Source organism: Rosa chinensis, chromosome 4, assembly GCF_002994745.2.
Source record: "Rosa chinensis cultivar Old Blush chromosome 4, RchiOBHm-V2, whole genome shotgun sequence".
Classification (NCBI taxonomy): Eukaryota; Viridiplantae; Streptophyta; class Magnoliopsida; order Rosales; family Rosaceae; genus Rosa; species Rosa chinensis.
In genome coordinates this window covers 15836973-15863369 of record NC_037091.1, presented here as the reverse complement: position 1 = coordinate 15863369, position 26397 = coordinate 15836973, and the positions used below count along the sequence as shown (strand labels likewise).

The window sequence follows — 26397 nt, the reverse complement described above, 5'->3', positions numbered from 1 at the left end:
CTTGCCTTAAGCACCAAGCAAGCTACTGATGCTAATGGAACTATTCATACCTATTGCTTTTGTGTTTGTCAAAAGAACTCACGGCCTACTTGTCAACAACTGCTGAAAAGAGTCGGCAAATCCCCCGCTTCACTTCAAATTAATCCAAGAAAGCTGCTCCGAAAGTTTGAGGCTTTTACGGGAAAATGGGCCGGGAATTTATCAAACCTATCACTATAAGCATTTGCCTGAATTTGAAGGAACTCAAGGAAGGAATCAAGTGTCGCTACTAGTGTTGATGCAGTAGCAATTTGTAGTATAAGCCGCGTGCTGGAAATTGGGGACAATGGGACTGGCATTGCTTTGATAGAAAACAATAGTAATCAAGAGTTTAGATCGACTTTAGATTTGATAGAGAAAGGACTTGAGATAATAATTACTTTGTGAAAATGACTTGATCATACGAGTTCAAAATACTATAAACCCAGGCGCTACTGTAGCTATAAACCCTTTATGATGTGCTCGAAAATTCCCGAGTCATAGGATTTTTCTTTTTGGCCAGTGAGTTGAGATAGGTTACGGTTAGGGCAGGAATACTGTCTTTCTTACACAAATAGGCATCCTTCAGAGAGAGATTTAGCGCATTTTCACGTAGCTCCTGCAGTTGTTGAGTTTCTATAACAACCTCCTGCTTAAGAGTACTCAACTAACAGAACCAAGGAAATCGGTGAAAAAGTTCCAACTATCTATATAAGGGGATTTGTAAAAGTAAAAATTTCAAATACAATAATCAAGCTTAAAGATCTGGAAGCAGGCTAAACAGGAATGAGTACAGAAGCAGACGATGTGGTTGTCGCGGTTGTTAGAGAAACAACTCAACCACTCTTTTCTAACTTGATATATACATGGGGTTTCAATAAAGTTCGATCGTGAGTTGTTGCAACTTCTTTGCCACAAAGTTCAATTTATGACAGCAAGTTTTTCTCGTTCAACTGCAACAAAGAAAAGGATTGCCAAAACAAGAAGATGATCTACATGCATCCCTTCACATATAACAACCAATACGTTTTTAATACATTAAACGAGCTCTGCGATTTTTCTAGACCTTTGACATGAGAGTAATTATTAATGACCAAGTTTATTTTGACTACCGTTTGTTTCATCATGAAACTTATGAAACATTCATTCGATTTTGCAATGAAAATACCCGAGTCTAATTAAATTGAATTTGCTAGTTTTTATATTCTCAGTCTTTGGGGAAGAAAGATGCCATGGCAAATGAGCTGTACAGGAAAAGATTAGGCCAAATGTACTTTATTCTTTGATCCGATTAGGATTGTGATAAAATTAAGCCAATTTGAATATGAGGTATGCTAACTGAAAGACAGTTTTAAGGGGTCATAAGGACAAGTGAAGCTGACGGCTGAAATAAAATGCACAGTTTTAAGTTGTTATAATTTAATCTTTATTTACATAATATTAAAGAGATAAGAGGTTGTCTGCCGAGCATAGAAGAGATCCGACGACTCCTACGTGGCTCGGTGGTTCTCTAGCTTGCCTACGGCGCTTGCGTGTGTCAGTGGTGTTTTGGTGGATCGAGTGAGACGCGATTCTCGTCACGTTTCGATTCGAGGTTGGGCTGTTCATTGCTGTTGTCGGGAAGATCTGGTGATTCCGTCGCCAGATTTCGAAGAAGCAAGGCGTAGGTCGTTGGTCAATCGGTCGAGATCTCAAATTGATGGTTTGGTGAATCCGGGTCTGGGAGTTTCTTAGCCTTGATCTGGGATTCTGGGTTGAAGTTTTTTCAAATTGAAGTTGTTCAAGGTTCTGCCAATCGCTGGTGGTTCGGATTTGCAGGTCTGATGCAGTGGTGGATTGGCTGACCGCCAGACCTAACGGTGGGGGAGGCAGCACAGCAACGGTCTGCGATGTTGCTGCATGGGTGGAAAAGCCGGCTGCCGAAGCTGTGGTCAAACGGGATGCCGCCGGAGGCCTTGACGGCGGTGGAGGCAAAGGAGCAGCGTGACTTCTTCACTGTTTGCTTGGGTTTGGGCCTGGGCTCAAATTTGGGCTGATGGGGCAGAGGAGCAAAACTTGGTTTGGGTTTGGGCCTACAAGCTTGGGCTCAGACTAAGGCAATATGGGCCCTAATGAATTAGGGTATTGAGCCTGTGTGAGGTTGAATTAACTTCTATGAGTCTTCTATGACGTTTCTAGTATCTTGCTTGTACCACAATTGTATGATTGGCAAGTGGGAACTAGTTGAATGATTTCTTTTCCGTAGGAGGCGAAGTTTCTTTCATTCTTGTATAGGCTCGCTTAAATGTGAGCATCCCAGAGATTTTAATGATCTGCTCTAGCTTAGATAGTTTAGTTCAGATTTTCTTGCCGAGTTTTGCTTATGTAAGTTGGGCAATGATATAGGGCCTCAATGAGGCCTAAGATTTGTGGCCTCAATCCTAGGTGTCAAGCCATGTCACCTATACACCTCACTAATTTACCAAATCATGTCATGTCATTCTTGAATAAAAAGACTATCTTATCCTTTCAAAATCTAATGACTCTAAATTATTTTAGTTTTCTTCTAGAAAAAATATATTATTTTATTTTTTTCTTTTTCTTTTTTTATTATATATATATATATATATAATTCATCTAAAAAAATTTATATTTACATATTTTTGTGAATATATATATATATATATATTTATCCATAATTAATCAAAATATATATATATATATATATATATATATTGTTGAATATATAACGGCTCTAAATTATTATTTTTTTAAAAAAAAATTATTTTGATTTTCCTCTTAAAAAATATTGTTTGGTTTTTTTTCCTTTCTTTCTTTTTCATTATTTTGGATTTTTTTTCATTATACATATTCAAAAAAAAGTATGGGTGTGTGTGTGTGTGTATATATATATATACAATTCGTTCAAAAAAAAAGTTATATATATATATAATTTGTCCAAAAAATTTATATATTTTCGATGGAGAATTAATGTGGTGTGTATATAATATATATATATATATATATTAATATAGTAATTATAATCCATGAAATCTGGTAAATTGAAGTAATATTCAAATTTTTTAATAAATGAATTTAATAAAATTAATGGAAGATTAGTTACCTTACATTAAGAAGTTAATTTGAAAAGTCAAAAATTAAATTGGATTCACAAAAATGGAAAGAAAATGTATTTAGATCGTAATTTTAACTCATAAAATCTGATGATTGAAGAAGTAAGAAAGTATCATTAATATATTGAATTTGAAAAATATTCCGTGTTAATAGCATCCATAATTATCATCTATAATCTAAATGGAAAGAAGAAAATAATAATAAACTCAAATCTAACGTTTAAACTCTAGCTTCGAAAAGGGAAGAAAAAAAAGAACAAACGAAAAAGTAGAGAGCCTACAAACTAAAGCTTTGGTCAACGACATCCATAGGAAGGTATGTAATCTTTTTGTTTTCTCTTACACGTACTGGTGATAATCTTTTTGTTCATGGTGTACTCTTACCAGAACTAATGGATGGAAATGATACCTCACAAGTACCCTACGTCAAGGAAGATGATGACGTGATTATATCAAACAAAGTTGAATCAGATGATGGAGATATTCCAGAAAGAGGAATGGGATTTAATTCTTATGATGGTATGTATGATTATTGTGAAGATTATGCTAAGAAGTCAGGTTGGGCAATTAGAAAAAGATCCAACCCTAAAAAAGAGGGAGCAATTAAGTACATCCAGCTTGTATGTTCAAGAGCATTGAGAGGTAAATCCCCTAAAGAAAGTGAGCCAAAATTGTAATACCCCGGAAATTCGTTATTAATTTCTAATGGTTTTCGGGAATTAATAAAGTGTTCGTTAGTATGATTTCGTGGTTCAAGGGTGGAGTGAAATTATTTTCGGGCGAATAATTATTCGAAATGCACATTTTAGGGGGGTTACGAAGTTGACTTTTTATACGTAAGGATTTTGTGGAAACTTCCTTCACGAAAGTTATAGAGCGCGTCGATACAAGTTCGTGGACATGTGAAACGCAAAAATCGGAGTTCGTATGAAGAAGTTATGAAGGATTGAAAATTTGGGAATTTTCTATAAATATGAGAAAAATCCGGATTATTTCATAAATCCCAATTCCCTTTTTTTTTCTGTTTTCCTCCCCAGAACTCTCTCTGTTCTCTCTCCTCCGCGCGACCCGACCTGAGGCGATACCCGGTTCCCGACCCGACTCGACCTTCTCCGTCCGACGCCCACTGACGACTCCACCACAGGTGTTGGACTCAGACTAGCGTCGTCATTCGCTGTCTGGTGCTCACCTTCGACAACTATCGCCGGAAGTAGCAGATTGGAGCGCCAAAGTTGGAGCTTTCGAGATCCGACCGGTTCTTCCATATTCTGGCGTCATCTGGGCCGATCTATCTCGGCTTTGAAATCTACTCTTCCTCCTGATCATCCTCATATAAGCCTTGCATCACGCCTAAGAGAATAACTAAACAAAATGTAAAGAGAAATGTACTAAAAACGTAGTAGAATTTAGTCTCAACAGGAGGTTGAGTAGAGGAACAAGGATTGGGGTGGTAGGTTTAGATAGAGGGAAGTCAATTATCCTGCCATATGCGAACTGACATGCCCCATCACCGATTTACCAAAGAGAACCTTCCTGAAGAAGAGGTCGTGCACCAAGAATGCTTGACCAAATCCAAGAGGGTGAGCCACCTCTAGATGCTTCCCAAAAAGAACAATCAGGGAAGTAGTGAGCCTTCAACACTTTGGCCCACAAAGCTTGAGGATTATGATGAATACGCCAACCTTGTTTGGCAAGAAGATCATCATTGAAATTCTCCAAAGATCAAAAACCAAGACCACCTTCATATTTAGAATTGCACAAACTGCTCCAGTTTTTGCAATGAACAACCGAGTGGGATTGAGAGGGAGATGAACCCCACCAAAATTTTGCCAAAGCAGAATTGATCTGAGATATGTGCATAATTTTTAGGAAATTTGTAAAATGACATTGGGTAAGTTAGAATGGCCGTAGCTACTGCCTTGATAAGAACTTCTTTGCTAGCTTGAAAGAGTGTCCCATTTTTCCAACCATCAATCTTTTGATAGATTCAATCATGAATATAACGAAAAGTTGCAATTTTGGAACGGCCCCAAACAACCTGTAAACCAAGATATTTTCCAAGATCTGAGATTGCTTTCATGCCTAAGACAGCACTGAGTAGGTGAATGATTTCAGGGGTCGTGCTAGGACTGAACTAAAGGGTCGATTTGTGAGTATTCACTCGCTGACCAGAAGCACAACAATAAGAGTGAATGATATCTGAGAGGACCTCATAGTTTGCTAGAGATGCCTTGAGGAAGGAGATGGAGTCGTCTGAAAAAAAACAGATGACTCACCAAAGGCCCCTCACTGCCAATACGAACAGCATCAAGAAGATGGGATTGGTAGACTTTCTGAATCATCTTAGAAAGAACATTATTGACAAGGAGGAACATATATGGAGAAAGTGGAATACCCTAACGAAGACTGTGAATAGGGAGGAAAAGATCACCCGGTTTACCATTGACAAGAACTGACAAAGAAACGGACCTAACACAGTTCATAATCAGAGTGACCCATTAAGGATCAAACCCCATCTTGGAGAGGACCGCTTCCAAGAACGGCCATTCAACTCTATCAAAAGCCTTTGTCATATCTAGTTTTAAGGCAAAAGCACCATCAGAACCTAGGCAAAGAAGCTTTAAGTGATGAAAAAGCTCATGTGCCACAATCAAGTTACCTTGAATATGACAACTAGTGACGAAAGTTGATTGGTATTCAATAATGAGATCCGAGTATCTAGCATGAGTTGCTTCAGGTGGTTGGATAAATTTTTTGACAGGATCTTATAAGAAAAATTGCAAAGTCCAATCGGACGAAACTGAGTTGCATCTTTTGGAATCGGCAATTTTGAGTAGACAATAAGAGTTCGATGTGTTTGTTTGTTATGTTTCAATAATATTCATCTCCAAATATGAGGTATATATAAAGATACAAGTGCAATCCTAATAGGACAATATCTCCTACAATTATACAAAATATGTAATCTATTCATACAAGGAAAGTAAATATTTACACTATTCTACACTCCCCCTCAAGTTGGTGCATAGATGTCGATCATGCCCAACTTGTCAATTGAATTGTCAAACACTTTCCTTGACACTCCTTTCGTAAGAACATCTGCTAATTGATCTTCTGTATGCACGATAGGGAAACATATAATCTTTCTGTCCAGGTTCTCCTTAATGAAGTGTTGATCCACCTCCACATGCTTAGTTTGATCATGCTGAACAAGATTATGAGCAATTTCAATAGCAGATGTGTTATCACAATGCAAGTCCATAGGTTTCTTGAGTTTAAAACTCAAATCTTTCAACACATTATGAATCCATAACATCTCGCAAACCCCATGTGTCATAACTCGAAACTCAGCTTCAGCACTCGGCCTACCAACAACCTTCTGTTTCGTACTGCACCAAGTCACAAGGTTTCTTCCAACAAATGTAAAATACCCAGATGTAGACCGTCTGTCAGTCTTATCACTACCCCAATCTGCATCTGTGTACCCCACAACTCTCAATTCATCTTTCTTTTTGAACAACAAACCTCTTCCAGGTGCCATTTTAAGATATCTCAGAATACGATACACCGCATCCATATGTTCTTTACTGGGGCAATGCATAAATTGACCAACCACACTCACAGCATAAGCAATACTAGGTCTAGTATGAGAAAGATAAATAAGCCTCCCTACTAGACGTTGGTACCTTCCTTTATCAATTGGAACCTAATTCGGATAGATGGCGAGTTTGTGATTCATCTTGATAAGTGTCTCAATGGGTCCGCAGTCAAGCATTCTAATCTCAGCTAACAAGTCCAGTACATACTTACGTTGGGATAAACAAATCCCCTTCTTAGACCTGGCCATTTCAATTCCAAGAAAATACTTCAATTGTCCAACGTCCTTCATTTTAAACTCCTTAGAAAGATACTTTTGTAGGGCCTCCATCTCTTTTAGATCATCCCTTATGACAATCATATCATCAACATATACAATCAGAGTAGTAATCTTACCCTGACTACGCTTGATGAACAACGTTTGATCCGAGTTACTTTGTCTATATCCAAACACCCTCATAGACTTAGAGAATCTGCCAAACCAAGCTCTAGGAGACTACTTTAACCCATACAGAAACTTCTTCAACTTGTAAACCTTGCCAATATCACAAGGCATATTTTTGACTCTTGGCGGCATGTCTATATACACCTCTTCCTCCAAGTTTCCATTTAGGAAAGCATTCTTCACATCAAACTGATGTAGAGGCCAATCTTTAGTTGCTGCAAGTGAGATCAAGATTCGAACAGTATTGATCTTTGCTACAGGAGCAAACGTTTCTTCATAATCAATTCCATAGCGTTGAGTGTACCCTTTGGCAACTAATCTGGCTTTATACCTGTCAATGCTCCCATCAGCTTTAAGTTTTACTATAAACACCCAATGACACCCAACCGTCTTCTTTCCATCAGGCATAGTCACAATATCCCAAGTTAAGTTTTTCTGCAAAGCCTCTAGTTTTTCCATCAGGCAGTTCTTTTCTTATCTTCTTTCTAGAGTTCTTCTGGAATTGCAAATCTCTTTGCAACTGTAAATCCTGATCCATTATCTACAAAGGCATGTAGATGATATTTTTTGTGATCAGGGAATTTTAGTCCAATCTCTATGTAGTTGCTGTATCTACTAGTAGAGACGACTTTCGATTGTTGAAGCTCATTTTCTGAAGCTTGTTCCTTTGGAATGAATGGTTTACATTCTTCTGGAACAATTTCTGGTGGTTCAACCAGTTCAAAATTTTCATTTTCATCGATTTTTTCTTCATCGATGATTTCTTCCTTTATTTTTTAGGAAGATGGTTCCATAATTTCTTGGAACAAGGCTTCTACCTTTTTCTCTTTGTGTTCAGAGAAATATTCTTCATATTCTTGTTCTACCAATCGGCTGACAAGGCCATTCTTGGTTTTCCTTCTTGCTTCAGCTATGAAGCATTCTTTGTGATAAGTCTTTTTTGACTCTTCACAAAACATAGGGAGACCATTCTTTTCGTGACATAGGTAGTAGTCACAAACGAATGTACCAGGGTTCACCTGATAAGAAGACATTAAAGATTCTGTCTTACTTTCTTCCCAGTTTTTGATTCTGAGAACATTCATCTGTCTTGATTCGAAGTACTCTACTTCAGAATCTGACTCAGATTCAGATGAATCTTCTTCTTCAGACCATGCAGAGTAAACTGACCTGTCGTCTTCTTCATCATCAGAATAGGCTATTTCGTAGCCTTTCATGTTTGTTGATTCTACTATATGCTCATATTCTTCGAAGAGAGTCTTAGTAGATCTTTTACCCTTTTCCGGGCATTCATTGGCATAGTGCCCTTCAGCTTTACATAACCAACATCTGCAAGCTTTCTTGCTTGGTTTTTTATGCTGATGAGTATTCTTCTTTTTCTTGAAGAATTTCTTTTTAGGATCTTCATCCTGATGTTTCTTGTAATTGGAACTTTTCTTGAATGTCCAGTCTTTCTTCTGATTACTCCTTTTGAATTTTTTAGAGTAATATCTTTCTTTCTTCTTTCTGTGGAATTTGGTTTCATGACACCCCCAGTTGGTAGGCATATCCAATATTCCGTAACAGAAATTTTCAACTCCTTTGAGTTGTTTCTTGGCCATCTTAGCTCTAAGATTGGCTTTGCATTGTTCTTTTAATAATTGCCGGATTCTGTCAGCAATTCCTCCAACTGAAAATCTTTCAATTGGTTTTTCAGCTATGCTTTCTCTCACAGCTGTTCTCCATGGTTTAGGGAGTTTCCTGTGCAACAAGTTAACTAGATCAGTATTCTCTAGTTCACCAATCGTACAGTAATATTCTTGAAATTCATTCAAGTATTCTTCAAAATATCTCATGTCACAAATTTTGAGAGCATAGATATTTGATTTGGCCGTTTCTTTAGCCTTCTCACTCAAATTTGAGAGATCTCCACAGAACTGATCGTACAGGGGTACTGCAAAATCATACGGAGATTTCGAAGTTTTGATCTCCTCCAGCCACTCTTTTCCTCTGGCTGTCTCTTTGAAAGAGAAGTAATACTTCTTTGCTACTCCGGTGAGAGTAGTTTCAAAGTACATCTGAAGATCAAGAGCTTCAAATTTTTCAAGGGTAAGAGCAGAGGCCATCATCAGGCTATCTACCCATTGGTCAAGAGTTTTTCTCTTGTCTAGAGCTTTATCCAGATCTAACCATATTCCATAGTTGGAAATTGGTACTCTGGGTATCTTGTCCTCTGGGACAAATCTTTGAGAATTTCTTTCTCCATTTCTGCCCGTAGGGGCCTTCTGTACAGGGAGTTTAAGCTTTCCCTTTTCTCTAATGATGGAAGTTTTAGAGCTTTCTCCTTCTTCCATTTCAATATCTTGGTAGGGAAGGAGTTTTCTTTCCTTTCCTGGATTGAATTTTTTCATTTCTTCGATTAGTTTTTCTAATCGTTCAGAATTTTCACAATTCTCAGCTTCTTCATAAAGTTCATAGAGCTTTTGTGCTCTAAGCATGTTTACTGGTCTGTTTAGATCAGCTTCTAATTCTTCTTCAGTGATAGACTCTGATGGTTCTTCAGAGTTTTTTGTACCACTAACATTGGCTTCTCTAGTGCTGTAGCTTTTTCTGAGAATATTTTTGTTTATCCTGATATTTTCAGGACAAGCATCACTTTTTCTGTGATTTTCAAAATTTAGACTGATTTCTCCAGTCTTTCTACTTTCATAAATTTTAGCTTTCGCACTTTCTGCTGGTAGCTTCAGACCAAATAATTTCCATTTAATAGGAAAAGTTACTTCATTCCAAGTAACCTTGTGAATCTGTTGTGAATGGTTCTTCTGACTGGTGAGGAATCTAGTAGTGAGACCAGAGATGTTTGATATCCTTGTCTTTGGCTCTACTGTAGTACTCATCAGTTTATAGTATATTCTGTATACTATTGCCAATTCTTGCATATCATTTTTCGTAGATATACCATCCGTCTTGACTCTCAGTCTGAGACAGTGAGCTGCATCTTTCAAGCTGGTTGAAAAATTTGGGAAGCAGTTGAAATAAGCTACTTGATTACATAAAGATGCTTCAAGGGTTCCCAGCAGACTAGCTTGAAAGTCTGTTAGTCTATTGTCTTGTAAGACACATAGAACTGAACAGTTTATGCCTTCTCGGGCAAGAAGTTTTATGCCTACTTGGACTGCTCCAATATGCATAAATTGATAATTTTTTGCTCTTGCTCTGGCAACTTCAGCAGGAGTGATCATCAAGAGATCTGTTTCTCCTGTTGTGGAAGGGGTTGTAAATTCCAATAATTTGAAGTGATGGTTGTCCATCAGGTCAAATGTTCCCCTTTTGTAGATTTGTTTGAAATCTAGCTTTGGAATTGAGGCGTTTTTTACCTCATGCTCGATTTCGTTGTATTCGAATTCTTCAGCATTTAGGAGTTGTACTCCTTTCTTCTTCCCGAAGATACTCATCATGTTGACATCTTGAGTTTCTTTCGGATTTTCATACCGAATACTAGTAGAACTAGTTGATGGATCCAGAAAAATCATATTTGGAACGTGATTCTTGTCTGGTTTTTCTAATGGTTTGAATCCATTAGCTTTCTTTTTTACTGTAGGCACTTTCTTGTAATTCAGTATATTTTTCATAGAATCCAGCGTTTTTTGCTGTTCATTGATTTTTCTACTAACACTTGTTAGCTTTTCTTCTTCCGTTTTTGGAAGTTCCTTAATATAATTCAGTTTGTTTTCCAATTTTTCTAATTGGTGGATTATAGCAGGTATTTTGTCTAGATGATTTTGACATCTAGTCAATTCTTGCTGCAGGTTCTGATATTTTTCATCAGAAGATTTTAATAGAGAATTCAGTTTCTCTATTATCAAATCAAACATTGTCCCCATTGGGGATTCCTCTTCTGAGCTCTTTACAAGCTCTGATACTAGTGATTTGCGGATCTAACCAATGCTCAAATATTCAAGAGGTTTTTGTTCCTCTTCCAGAATATATAAGAGATTATCAATATCTTGTTCTATTTTATAGATTCTGGTTTGAAGTCTATAGATGATATCCCAGTAGTTGGGGGTTTCTCTACTAAGACATTCTCTATAATTTTTCAATTTTCTCAATTTTTCTTTCTCCTTTTGCAATTCTTTGCTAGTATTTTTGTAGATAGCAATCAACTCACGTCTATCAACGATCGAAATTCTGAATAGTCAAGTGTACTGTTTATCTTTGAAATAGAGGATGATTGTAACATCTGTAAATATTTAAACAAACAAAACTATGATGGGCCCACCACGTTTCAATCAAAACCTTATGCAAACACTAAAATAGACGGCAAACAAAATTGAAAGAAGTGTATTGATGGTAGGAATTTTGACAAGATGGGTAGGTAGGAAGAAAAGGGAGAAAAGGTTGTGTAAAGAGGAATGAAAATAAGACATTGAGGTGTATGAGAAGTATTCTCATGAATTTGGGGTGTATGAGCATTAACCCTTTAACCAAACCAAAAGACGCTCTAAAGAGTCAAGTGGTCTAAATGCCAAATCTCATAGAAGCACCTTTAAAAAAACAAAACAACGACAATGACCTTGCCTTGAGCGCAAAGTCTCAACTCCGCAGTCCTAGTCTACATAGGGTTGGTCCCACATCAGCCGGGTTAGTCTAAACCGACTACACAGGAATTCCGAATCAACCACAGTAACCGACTCAGTTTGTACAAATTTTTTGTTTTCTAATTCTTCGGTGCATGCATGTGATCGACAAGATCTTGGATTACGGAATTCTTGATAATCGAGGGGTTGGGAAAAAGTAGCGCAATTACCAGAACGTGCATCCCTACTGATCCATCTACATGTTTCCCGTCAACATCTGATGCCTTAACTAGGTTTATTGCTTTTAGTTAATTTCTACCTACATAGATCTTCTTAGTCTTATCATATAGTTGATCCAAGTTTTACTCCACAGATAGGTCACCCACTTCACCATCATGACGTCACAACAAAAACTAATTTCTCTTGTTGGTTGCGAGAGAACTGATCGATTATTAGTTGGTATGTACCATCCTGCACTTAAACAGTGTTACTTATTTCGCAAGCAATTAGCTCCTTTTCTTTTGGCCACAATAAGTGATGATTTTATTTGTAAATTGCAAAAGGAAGAAAGCCTTGAAACACAATAATGGTGACAACAGTACGTGATGATCCACGAGTAATGATATCTAACCATGCACGACGGACATGGCGGGACGTAAGTTGCTAGCGAAGGCGAAATGCTTTTGTCGTCGGCGACGTTGATATCTGTTAACAAGGAGAGCTAGCTTTAGACAAGAAGGAACTGGCCGGTTTGACAATGGCAGACCGACCGAGCTGGCACACATGCCCTAAACTTAATCGAGTAGTTTGCACATGCAGCTAGTTGATTTCTATGAGAAACTATGGTCCATGTTAACTGGTTTTGTACCCGTTTTGTGGTCATGATCGACCACAAAAAATGAAGAAAACATCCGGGACCTACTCTTGGAGGATCATAATAACATATAAGTAACACTGAAATATATGAGAAACCCCCGTTTGGTGAAAATTCAAGATTGATCAATGTTACGTCCACCTCAACGCCTAATTACGGGATGAAATCAGTTTGTCTCTATTATTTTATCATAATTCTGTCCCCTCAACATGATTGGTTCATAGAGATTAAAAAAATATTTTTTAACATTTTGTTTAATTTTTTAATTTCTGCGGACCAATCATATAGAGGGGACAGAATTAGAACACATAAATATAGGACAGCTGATTTCATCCCGCCTAATGCCCTAATTACAAGGAAAGTTAGCAGAAAACTGAAGAAAAGACTAGACAATATATATAATTAAATGTGGTGTCATGCGGTTGGTGGAAGACATACGCAAGAAAAAACTTGATCCATTACTTCATGTACATCCAGATCGAACTGTCAGTAGCAGAAGTGGACTCCTCCTATACGTACTGATTATAACGCAGGTCTTACCTACTGAACTTGGAGAAGAAGTAAAAGTAATTTTAGTAGTTGCTAAGATCAATAAACAGGAAATTATTTAACGAATGAAGACTAGTTCGTATTCCTTTATGAATGTCATCTTGTGGGGAAATAACTCAAGCGCCATGCATGGTGTCACGAGCCGCACTTAGGAGTAGTGCTATCGTGACACTTTGTAAAGGAGATTCCGAGAGGGGCGAACCTTGAGGCGAGGAGATGCCGAGAGGGGCGAACCTTGAGGCAAGGAGATGCCGAGAGGGGCGAGCCTTGAGGCGAGGAGATGCCGAGAGGGGCGAACCTTGAGGCGAAGAGATGCCGAGAGGGGCGAGCCTTGAGGCGAGGAGATGCTGAGAGGGGCGAGCATTGGGACAAGGAGAAGCCAAGGGGGTCGAGCCTTGGAAGCCCAAGGGCGAGCTTGAAGCTAAAGTGAGGACGAGTGGCATTGTTGTAATTAAGTGGAAGTTCGGGTTCGAGGTACTTCGGCTTGGAATTTGGGAAAACTCAAAACACGAGAAATGTCCGGGACGTTGAAACGAGTTCAACGCACTTGACGGCATGTCATTTGGATTTTCTGTGAATTAGTTATGGACAATTAGTCTCCTCGGCTATTTTGATGTTTCCTCATGCCAGGTTCAAGTAAGCAAGATATGCTCTATAGGGGGAGACATGGTGTCAAGCTCTCCACCACCCTCGGTGCTGGCCTTCATGGGGCACTAAGTGAGCTTCTCCCGGGCACCCGTGGGGGCCTAGGGGACCGGGCATGTGTCGTCAAAAAGGGGCGGCATATGTTTCCACGAGTCAGGAAGGCTCGTGTACGGTATTGGCCGAAAGGCCGCTATTGCGGGTCGACGTCGGGGACGAGGTTCGTATGAGGGCGATCCTTATGCCATCGGCGTTAGACAAACATGTGGGCTTACGAAAGATATGTCGGGACCTCGTGGTGCTCATTGGCCACGGAGCAAGCGACGTGGGCATGTGTTAGGGTTCGACCTTGCCCAAAGAAAAGTGATGCCAGCAAGCACGGGAAGGGCGACCTCGTGCTAGACTGAAGGAAGCTTAAGAGGGGCATCAATGATGAGTTGCTCACTCAAGCGTCGTGCCAACAAGCAAGACGGTATGCCTTCTTGAGGATTGGCCTGCGGGCGAGAATATGCCGTGGAGCCATGTCAGTCATCAAGAAGAGAACATGGTAGCCTTGTTAGATGGGAAAGGCCACAAGGCCTCGATGGCGTGTCTGGTTGGTACTGAAGGCTTGAGTAGAAAGGCATGGGTTTCCCATGAGCCGAATGGGCTGTCTAGGTGATGTCCATGAGGCGAAGTATGAAGGCATGGGTTTCCCATGAGTCGAGTGGGCTGTCTAGGTGATGCCCATGGGGCGAAGTATGAAGGCATGTGTTGCCCAATAGCCAAGTGGGTTGTACAACAGATACTCACGAGGCAAGATACTACGACAGGTGGTGTCCGCGAGCCGAGTGAGTTGCACAAGTGGTGCTCATGAGGTGCAGGATGAAAACAAGTGTTGCCTATGAGTTCATAGGGTTGTGCCAGTGATGCACAAGACGAAGTAAGCGGGCACGTGCTGTCAAGCAAGGTGCGCAAGTGACGCGCACAAGGTTAAAGTATGCGGGCATGGGTTGTCCATGAGCTGAAGATCGAGTGGGGCGCATAAGTGATGCCCATGAGGTGAAATATGCAAGACATGTGTTGTCTTGGAGTTGTGTGGGTGGTGCGAGAGATGCCCACGAAGTGATGAAGGTGTGCAAGCTACTAAGGAAGGAATGACAAAAGGAAGAGATGTGAATGCCAACTCAGTCTCGGTACACGGTCATGCTACTTGCTATCGGCGTGCGGGATGCACGGGGGTCAGTAATGGGCTGACGCAAGCCGAGATGACATGAAAGCCTATCGGTTGGGCGAGTGTCTTGGAAGACAACCATGACACAAGGAAGCGATCGATTAGTCACAAGTTGTGAGACTCTTGCGTGAGTAGCTTTCTTTGGTAAACCCCAACAAGTAAGGGGACGATGTCGAAAGGGTCAAGTTGACAAGTGAAGCACACAGAAAGAAAAAGAAAAATGGAGTATCAAGGAAGTAAGGAAGTAGGCTGGCCTCGGTTCAAGAGGAACCTTGGCGCCTCACGGGCTAATTCCGCTGCGTATAAAGTCGGTCCGTGACACATGGCCAGCAGGCACGGAATCAATAGGGCGTTGGGATGTGCTGCAGCACCTTCATTTTTTTTTAGAGAAAAAAATAAATGTACAAAAGTAAGTAAATGCATGAAGATAGAGAGAATATCGGAGAAAAGCACGACAAAAGCAACTATACATGAGTAAATGCATGCTAATATAAAAATATTAAAATATTGGTAACAAGCAAAACTCAGGTACTGTACTTCCTCAAATGACAAAACGTATATTTTGAAAAACTTTGACCCAATCACAAAGAAAATCAAAAGAAGCTAAGCCGCAAGTCCTAAACTACTAACGAAAAATCAAACAAATTGAAATTTCCAACAAATCTTGATGCTACTGGCATTGATGCCCTGGGTACAGAGTAGATGTCGAAGCTAAAGAAATAGTTTTGCGGCATGAAGCCATTAAATTCATACAGACTCATCGAAGTCAAAGTACGACATATAAAATTTATATGAACTTAGGAAAACTTGACAGCATCATAAGTTCCGTCTCTGATGGCCAGAAAACAAAAAACAAAAAAACAAAAATCAGAAAACAAGAAACTCTTAAATAAGCTAGCAAATGCATACACAGGCGTTCCTTTTAGCGTTATCGTTAATGCTTTGATCGACTTACTAGAAAGTTAGAGGATTTCTAATGGAGATTGCTGTGTCTTTATTTCTCTGGGTCAGAGCTCGAAGTTGTTGTAGAGAGTTAAATTTAAATTTGCATCATCCGTTCATGCATGCGCAATTGCGCATTCTTAATGGCTGATATGGATGTACATGGACCGATGGTGTGTATATATGTGCACACATATATTTGGTATATTTGGTATAGTTGGTACTATTCTTGAAAATTCTTCTATGCATTGACAGTTGTACATACCACCTATATTACATACCGCCAAGCATGATCAACGACCTCTTAGGTGGGCCCCGCGACATGGCTAGTCCCGCCTACGACATGCATCCGGTAGTCCGACACCCGAGCTACCTCGCTATTGTGGAGGTCGGCCGGTACCTCATAGGGAGGCCACCCTCCCATGCTCTCCAAAAGGCTTCAAGAGAAGCAATATGTGTATTATGTCCCACATCGGAAATGTAAACTAGATGGGGACTTCCTTTAGCTATAAGAGGAAGTCCTCCCCTTCTTAGAAGGGATGGATCCATGATCCCTACATTTGTATCACTACAAAGGTCACTTGACCTCACTCATAGTAAAATATCTAAGTGGACATAGCCTTGCCCCGAGTGCAAGGTGAACCACTATACATCCGGTGTCATCTCTCTCTCTCTCTCTCTCCATCATGCTTCTTACTTTAGGTCCCGTATTCTTCAACAGAAACATTGGCGCTAGAAGGAGGGTGGCCTCCCTATGAGGTACCGGCCTAAACCACCTATATTACATACCGCCAAGCATGATCAACGACCTCGTAAGTGGGCCCCGCGACATGGCTAGTCCCGCCTACGACATGCATCCGGTAGTCCGACACCCGAGCTACCTCGCTATGGTGGAGGTCGGCCGGTACCTCATAGGGAGGCCACCCTCCCATGCTCTCCAAAAGGTTTCAAGAGAAGCAATATGTGTATTATGTCCCACATCGGAAATGTAAACTAGATGGGGACTTCCTTTAGCTATAAGAGGAAGTCCTCCCCTTCTTAGCAGGGATGGATCCATGATCCCCACATTTGTATCACTACAAAAGTCACTTGACCTCACTCATAGTAAAATATCTAAGTGGACGTAGCCTTGCCTCGAGTGCAAGGTGAACCACTATACATCCGGTGTCATCTCTCTCTCTCTCTCTCTCCATCATGCTTCTTACTTTAGGTCCCGTATTCTTCAACAGAAACAACAATGTAAATAATCCAGCATCTATTAGAACGTAATCTCAGTATTTGATATTTGTAGTCAAATTTTTTTTTTAAATAACTAAAAAGTGTATGCACTTAATATTATCCGGCCGTCTTTTTTTATTAGTGCAAGTATATATAGATACTCTGAATCCCTTTCTTACTATCATCGAAATTCGCAGATATTAATTAAATTTTCTCTCTCGGTGTCAAATTTGTTAGCACATAGATATGTATGTGATCTAGTAATAGAACATTTTCCTCTAGCCTCCTGAGTTCAACTTACTTCACTTTAATCTTTTTTTGACAAGATTGCTACAAGAATAGAAAGCTATGTGCCGATGTGCCTATGTGGTATAGTGGGACAGCAGACGCATTTTCCTCGCAGCTTCTTCCGTGTAGTTGTTCAAGATTAATTTCCAGATGTCATGATCTAACAAACAACAACAACAACAAATAATTAATCACGGAACTTTCCCTTCAATTTCCTGATCGACGTTGTACATAAGGCATGGGTAGCATACAGGATACAGCTCAATCCTCAGTTTATGTTGATCATCATTAACGCGTGGCCTGCAGCATGCTATTCTGCTTCAGCTCAACAGATCGACATGAATATTAGTATATATATCAGCTGATTTGGATCGAGATCGATGCTCCGATCCATGACTTTATTCCCAGCTCCATCTTTTTCAACACAACTGGTATATATCAAAGGGGCGAAGCTCATTCCTTCCCTTGCTGCAATAAGCTTCATGGGCGGCCTGAGAATATTCGATATCTTTGAAATCACTTTAACTTCACTTTCACCTGCTCAAGTCTGAAGCCGACCTCAGCAATAGGAACTTTCCAGGAAACTTCCTCTGCTCAAGTCCTCGAACCTCAGTTGGCTTAAAGCATTCTCAATAAGGTAAGCAGCATCTAATATATACCACTTTAAATCTGCATATTATATGACACACACACACACATATATATATATATATATATATATATATATATATATGTATGTATTAAGTGATGAAGATGATAATATAACGTAATTAATATAGCTGTACGTCGTGGATGATATCATCTTGCTAATTGGTTCCTTAATTTCTATTTACATATGCTGTCTGGTTGGATTCTTGATTACTCAGTAATCTATGGGAAAAACGAATAAAGGTATAAAACTGATTTATATCTAGGTCCCAAGTCCCGTCTCTTCGTATTAATTTTGATTCTAGTTAGCTTCAGCTTCAGAAGCTAACAAGATGGGATGTTCTATACCTATAGTCAACTGATACAGTAGTGCATATTGACTTCTCGGCCATCCTTTATTTATTCGCATTCTGCTAGTGATCGATGTCGGGTGACTAAACTCTTGGTTAGAAAGAACTGTAGATAAACGATAAGAAAAGCTCAACATCAATTTGTTAGTTCAAAAAAAGTGGATCTCAAAAGAAAAGTAGTTCAAAAAAAAGCTCAAAATCAGTATTAGTTAGGGACTCTCAAAAGAAAGTGAACTCCGAGTAGACCAACTAGCTAGCTGAAAAAGATGGAACAATGGAGTACTGTGGTCACCTACTTGAAGTGAAAAAGCTGGGAAAGACGGTCAAAAATTACCTGCAAGACAGAGAGAAAGTAATAGCATGCTATTAGTACATGCACTCGGTGTGAAGCCGGGCAGCCGGTCAAAAGTGTGATATGATGCGTAAATTAGGCAATAAAAGGAGAACCGTTTCTATTGAGATCTTTAAATTTATTCACTTGACCTCACTCTATTATGAATTATTAAATGACATATATAACCTACTATAAAATAACTATTAAGGATAATAATTATACCAAAAATATTATATTGATTTTCTCTACACTTTTCAATTCAATAATATTAAATTGCATTCTTTATTATTTTCCTTATCTATTTTCATTTTTCAATTTTACTGCTATTAACGTTAGAGATCCGAGGGGATCTCTAGTTAGCTTTAGAGAGAGAGAGAGAGAGAGAGCGACACAAGCAAGTATAGTAGTTCGTCTTCGTCTTAGCAGGAGACTACGTCCACTTGAATATTGTACTATGTGTGTTTGGGTCTTACGGCCCAAGGGGATTACAAAGTGTGTAATGGAATGAAGTTTATGTGGGAGGAGAGTTCCTTTTATAGGTGAAGGAAGTCATCTCCTTTACATTTTCTTAGATGTGGAATGTAGAAATCACTATTCTAGTCTAGAAAGCATGTTTGTGAAGGCAACTTAGCAAGGCCGGGAATGTGGCTTCTAGGCGACGTATTTGCTACTTCCGGATACCGTAGCGTAGCTTGAACATAGGGCTACGGGATGCATATCTCAGTTGGGCCTCACCGTGGCTTGTGGGTGTCCCCAAGAGGGTGTTACTTATGCTTAGTGATGTAGCAAATCCTCCATGCATAGGGAGAGGTATCTACAACTACATACTCATTAAAACATTCATATATGTATATTTAATAAGAATTAAAACTATGATTAAGATCATGTAATATAAAAATGTATGACATACATATTGAACGCATATTGGTGAGAGAAAACAAAATAAATCATATTATACTACAACAAAAAACCTCATTTGTGATGAATAAGTTCCTTGCTAAAAACCGATATTTCGTCACTATAGTAATTCCGCGAGGAAAAATTTTCGCCTTCAATTTGTGGGAGAACGCTCGTCAAGAAAAGTTTTAACGACGAAAAAACTATTTCCTCGCCAAACCCTTTTTGCGATGAAATTAATTTTTCTCGTTGTTATTCATTAGCGACAATATTTTTCCTCACCCAAACTCATAATTTTTTCTTGTTAAAAAGGTCTAAGGATTATAAAATAGTAGTTAAATATATTTTCTGACAAACTAGATTTTGTCTCTAAATTATTTATTTCCTCGCTAACGATAATTAATAATTAATTAATTAAACTCTAGTTTTTGGGACGAATATATTTTTGTCATTATAAATAGCTTTAGGCGAGGAAGTTTTTCCTCGCTATAAGACGTTTTCAGAGATGAAATTTCGTTTCATAGCAATATATGTCCTTTCAGTGAGAAAAAGTTTTCTCACTAATGATAATCAATAACGAGGAATGTTTTTTTCGTCAATGTAGGATCTAACGTCTACAGTGAGGAATTTACTTTTGTCATTATTAATTTTGAGTGTTTCTATTGGGACCTCCAAATCTGCTCAGTTGACCTCACTCTATTATGAATTATTAAATGACATATATAACCTCTTATAAAATGACTATTAAGGACAATAATTATACCCAAAAAAATATTATATTTAAGGGGACGTGACCACTTACCCAATTTTAGACAAAAAATTGCCCACTTACTCCACCAAGAGTTATTTAACCCCATTTACCCAATCTAACATCTATGGACAATATTGCCCTCATACTCTCTCTCTCTCTCTCTCGACTCCCATCAACCTCTCTCCTCCCCTTGCTTCTGGAAAGCCCTCGCCGGAATTCGAATCGGACCCACCGGCCACTGTCGTCGGCGATCTCTGAGTCTGCGACCTCCGCTTCTTCTTCCTCGCCTTCCTCCTACTCCAACTCACTGCTTCTTCCTCTTCACCAACTCGTTCTCCCCAGCCAGATTCCGATTCACCATCTCCGTCCTCCGATTCACCTTCACCATCCAAGATCCGCGACCTCACCCGCCACGTCAGCGCCAAGGTCTTAGAAGCTAGATCAAAGGCTGGGAGGCTCCGGTGAGGAGGCTGGATCGGAAGCCGGAATGCAGGCGGTTGGGATCGGTGCTGCAGATGACTCCGGTGAAGGGGAGGCGGTGCTGCAGTTACTTATGGGCTGGCGGAGACGAAGGACGATCTGGTGGGTAGGACGTCGGGATTTTTTTTTTTTTAATTTTGATGGTCTACTGGGGGCAGTAGACACATTATTGGCCCCCAGTAGACTTTGATACGAGGGACAGGGATCACTATAGTGTGGTGTTTTGATAAGTTACATGTTGTTTTCTGTGTATTAAGGTCAAATTATCAGTGAATCCTACAAAATGGTGCATTTTTGGTGGTCTATTGGGAGGCAGTAGAGACATTGGACTTTGTATTGGGGGGCAATAATATGATTACTGGGGGGCATTAATATGATTATAAATTGATCAATTGTTCCTTTAGTGTATTCATTTTGGTTTTGGGAGTTCATACAATTCACTGGACGTCAATAATATGATTTTTGGGAGGCAATAATATGATTACTGGGGGGCAGTAATATGATTACTGGGGGGCAATAATAGCCGGATTCTGGAATCCGGTCACCGGTAGTCGGAATCCGGTCACCGTTCGCCGGATTCCGGTCACCGGTCACCGGAGTCTGGTCGCCGGAGACCGCGCCGGCCACTGGTCACCGTAGCACAGCAAGGTGGAATGTGACTTCTCTCTCTAAGTGAGAAAGAAGGAGAGGGCAAAAAAGTCTCAAAAAAAAAGAAAAAAGAATTAATTGGGTAAAGGGGAAATAATCCCTTAGAGTGTTTTGGGTAAATGGGGTTAAAAAACAGTTGGTGGAGCAAGTGGGCAATTTTTAGCCTAAAATCGGGTAAATGATCATTTTCCCTATTTAATTTCTCTAGACTTTCCAATTCAATAATATTATATTGCATTCTTTATTATTTTCCTTATCTATTTTCATTTTTCAATTTCACTACATACTCATATTTATATATATTTAATAAGAATTAAAACTATAATCAAGATCATGTGACATAAAAATTCCTATCATCATATATGTTGAACACATATTGGTGAGGGATATCATTTTATGACCTAAATCCCAGTCTATTCATTATATTTACAAAAAAAAAAAAAAAAAAAAAGAGGTAGTAGTAAAAAAAATCTAAAAAAAACTATTAAATAATTAATCATGAGGTACTGAAAATAGAGAAAATAATTAAACATTAAGAAAAATTACTCTTCATTTTTTTTTGCACATCTACAAAAAAAAAACAATTCTTTTTTATTAGAAATTAATTTTTAAAGCCCAATACCTTGTGTTTTAGTTTCTTTTTTATTAGATAAGAGATTTATGTAATCTGGTTAAGGAATGAATATGTAATTAATAGTTTGTTTGCAAATTATATGAGTGAGGTTATTTTAGGAACTTGAGTGAGGTTTGGTGAGTAAATTTAGTATTTGAAAATTTGATAGGAGGTGTAAAAAGCAAGGAGGTCAAGTGAGTAAATTTGGAGGTTCTAATAGCAAAACTCTTAATTTTAGTCTATAGCGAAGAAATATTCTTTTTGTTGCGGTTGTCTACTTATTACGACATGATCTGTGGGCGGTACATATTATTTTATTCTACAAAAGATTCTTATTCAAGACTCATTAAACAATAAACAAAATAATAAAGGAAATAAAAGAACATAACAAGGATTTTGGAACAGAAGAAACTTATATTGCAGTAAACATGGTTTACATATGGTTTACAGTACAAAACTCTCTTGGTAGTTCATTATTCACACAGACTTGAAGGAAAAGATCCAAACCTATATTTCAAAGGCAAAAGCACATAGTAGCAGGTTTAGCTCTTATTCAAGAAATCTTAACAAGACAAGCCTCACACATCCTTCACATATTCACAAGGCTCTTCAAAATGGAAAATTAAACTTCATGTCCTGTACCTGCAATGTTTAGTAGAGGTGAGGATATAACATATAGTGCTTCACATATAATTGTCATATAGTGCTTAACATACAATTGTCATAAATTACCTTTACACCATGCCTGCACAATTTTTGTAATATTCAAGTGACTCATTAGCAAAGATCTTATTGGAGTGCCAAATATCAAGAAAACCTGAAAATGTTTGATATTTGGTTCGAGTGCAAATAACATAAATCGATATCAACCAACAAACTATGAGCAAAACCAAAACTTCAACACCACATTCAATATATCCAACACATCTAACAAATCAAAACTATCAATCAATAAATCTTTCATATCCAGGAATAGATTAGTACTAAATCATGAAGCATATAAACCATTTAATATGTCTTTAATTACACTAGGCTACCAAAACAAAGAAATAAAAGACATATAGAATAAGAATTCACGTCCAGGAATCAGAACTCCAGTAACCTTACTGGTAGGAACTCTAATAGCCATACTGGAATCTAAATGCATCTGTAGACATGCATACTTGACAATCAAACCTAGATCGCTCCTTGTATGCCCTTCCTTAAACCATTGCACTGAAATCCAACAAGAAGCTCAAATTATGAGTCTTTTCAGTTGAAACATCTGTAAAAAAAAAAATGCAAAACAGAGTCTACATACTTAAATGATATCTCAGTAGAAAGCTATACCTGCCTAATGCTAAAAATTAGTAGGTATGAAAAAGACATGCTAAAAACTACATTTCCAAGATAATACGAGTTACACTTAAGTTCTGGTGAAAGTGAAAGCTACCAAGAAAAAGTTTCATGGTATGCATATTCAAGGGAAAAGGTATAATCAAGGACATAATAAGACCTCAATGTAGGCTAGAAGCAGAGGCAGTGCAAACCTGAAGCCTAAGAAACAGAGATAGTAAAATCCACCCAAGCAGTAAATGTCCATAAAATTCTTACATTATTTTATTTTATTTCAAGTTTGGGGTATTGATAGCACTTGTTAATCATATTCAGGTAAACAATTCTTAACAAATGCTTTGAGAAAAAATATCATATGCATACCAATCAAATATTTTTGGGTGGGTGAGCATATGACACGAGCATCAACATGATGTGATTCCACCTTTGAACATGAACCGAACCATTGAACTTGATGTTTCTCCTACAAGCTTCAACTGATACAACAGGAAGGAAAAGAACAGTAACTCTTTTAATGAGCCATGATAAAGTGAAAGTGGATTGGAAATAGAAACAATAGATGAGAGTAGAAGGAGGGAAAGGGGCTTGAAATGGCCATGATAAAGTAAACCATATTTGCAAATCAAAGAAAAAAAATTGAGATGGGAGAAGAAGTTACCAAGTATGTCTGTATGTGCAAATGACCAGTGATCAGGGCTTCCATATGCCTTATGTATTCTGGAACTTCTGTGAGCCTGTGAGCCTGAAATCCCCTAAAGTGCACTAAACCCTTCTGAAGGTACCTGGACAAAATGGTAAAAATAAAAATTTTGCTCAACACATTATACTTTCCAATGAACCAATGCATACATGTGATCGAACAACATGATGCAATGTAATGAGATCGCAGTACATATGAATTTTGAATCAAGAGACTAGATGCATATGTAAAGCGGAACTAAAAACCTAGAAAACAATTCAACTTAGAAACCCCATATATTCTCCAAGGCATGGATTCCACTGGAGAGAGATGTACTCTCAGGTCATGACTGCAATAGAGTAAATAAAGAAAAAGAATGAAGGCCCATACCTTCGAGATGCCAGTCACAAACTGCAATAGACGAGCTTTATCCTCCTTACTAAGAGCTTGGACAACCTCCCAAAACCACTGTATCACGAGAGATCCAGGGCTTTACCATCATCAATTTATCAGAATGGTGAATTCAATTCGAATTGGGGGAAAAGAGAATGGTGAATTCAATTCGAATTGGGGGAAAAGAGAATGGTGAATTCAATTCGAATTGGGGGAAAAGAGAACCCATGAAACAGAACTCATCAGATTGATCTAAATTTCGAGGTAATCGGTTGTGGGTTAATTTCTAGGGAGTCTTCGTCAAAAAAAAAAAAAAACTAATCAACCAAGAAGAAATTGACGAGAAGAAGTTGAATTATTAGAATTTTACCTGTATGAAATTCACAGCAAGAAGAATATAGAAATTGGGAAGCCCTAATTTGATTGGGAGCAACGGCGAGAGAGAGAGAGAGAGAGAGAGATAATTGGGTTCTTTTTTTCTCGTGTTTCTCTATTAATTGAGTTTTCATTTTCGTCTTGGGCGCTATTTTTTTTCATTGCCGCTTTGAACATTTAAATGTTCCGCTTTCAATTTTTTTCATTTTTTCCGAATCCAGCTTTAATATATCTTTTTCCTTAGAATTCAAGGTTTAGGGTTTAGAGATTCAAGACTTAGGTCACGACAGTGGTTAACTAAATGATTTTCAATTTGAAAAAGGTTTTGTAGACCTAAATCTTGAACAATTTGTCAAAATTAGTTTGCATAGTGTCAACTATTTAGTGTCTAGTGCAGAATCTCCTATAAAAATTTTATTTCAATAATTGGAATAGTTCAAATCTTATGACACTACTCTTAAATCCTCTCTGCAAATTTTAGCAATGAGGAGTTACATTAAACTTGAGCTGTTTAAACCATCAAATTCAAATTACATAGCAGGTCACACATGTAATACCTTGATATGTAAAAAGAAGAGTCCCTTACTGGAAATGTCATGTATGCAAAGTGAATGCAAAGAAATTGGGGAGTGAGAATAAGTTCTTAGAAAGCAAGATCATTTTTGATACCTTAAAATTGCCAAAAGAAGAGATCCCTCACTAGAATGGCCCGTGTGTGTGTATATCCTGTCCAGCGTGAGGCCTCACTCTGAAATTAATGTGTGAGGTTGGAGTTTAGGGTCACTTTTCGGTCTCATATCCACATCTCGACCGTTCAGTTTTTAGGTACTAATGTATAGATCATCTCTGCAAAATTTCAGCCAAATTGATGGTCGTTAAGGCATTGACAACTGCTTTGAAGCTAGTATGATTCAGGTTTGACAGATTCAGTTCGTCCATTAGTTTAAGCGAGTTAGATACCTTAAAGATCATCAATTTGGCTGAAAATTTGTAGAGATGATCTATATATTAGTACCTAAAAACTGAACGGTCGAGATGTGGATATGCGACCGAAAAGTGACCTTAAACTCTAAATGTGCACCTTAATTTCAAAGCGAAGCTTCACTCTGAATAATATATATATATATATATATATATATAGACACACACAAAAACAAACGTATATAAAATTAGTATATATAGAGATGAACTAGAGTTTCATTGACTACTAGCAATCATTTTTATATAGAATGGTTTGTTATGGTCTTAGAGGCCTGGTACAAAAAAATTAATTAAGGTACTCAAATAACGACAAAATAATTGGTTAATTGTTAAATGCATTAGTAGTGATAAAAATATCTTTGATCAATAAAATAGTCTAGATCAGTGAGGAAAACTTAGTTTCATTGCTATTATATTTGATAGGTTCAAAAAACTTTCCGCCAAAATTATTGCAGCGC

General features: G+C 38.3%; 2 long non-coding RNA genes across 3 annotated transcripts; both read right to left on the bottom strand.

Moving 5' to 3' along the window:
- Window positions 1–17893: 17893 nt before the first annotated feature.
- Window positions 17894–18606, bottom strand: LOC121052422. Its single transcript, XR_005809012.1, has 2 exons — window positions 18452–18606; window positions 17894–18124 (listed from the first exon to the last, which is right to left on the bottom strand). It is a non-coding gene; the product is annotated as an uncharacterized LOC121052422 (long non-coding RNA).
- Window positions 18607–22317: 3711 nt separating this feature from the next.
- LOC112198284 lies at window positions 22318–25240 on the bottom strand. 2 transcript variants are annotated; one of them, XR_002935915.2, is made up of 5 exons: window positions 24954–25240; window positions 24581–24658; window positions 24170–24293; window positions 23875–23987; window positions 22318–23391 (listed from the first exon to the last, which is right to left on the bottom strand). It is a non-coding gene; the product is annotated as an uncharacterized LOC112198284 (long non-coding RNA). The 2 variants fall into 2 exon arrangements; XR_005809011.1 differs by having other exon boundaries at window positions 22318–23987.
- Window positions 25241–26397: the final 1157 nt, after the last annotated feature.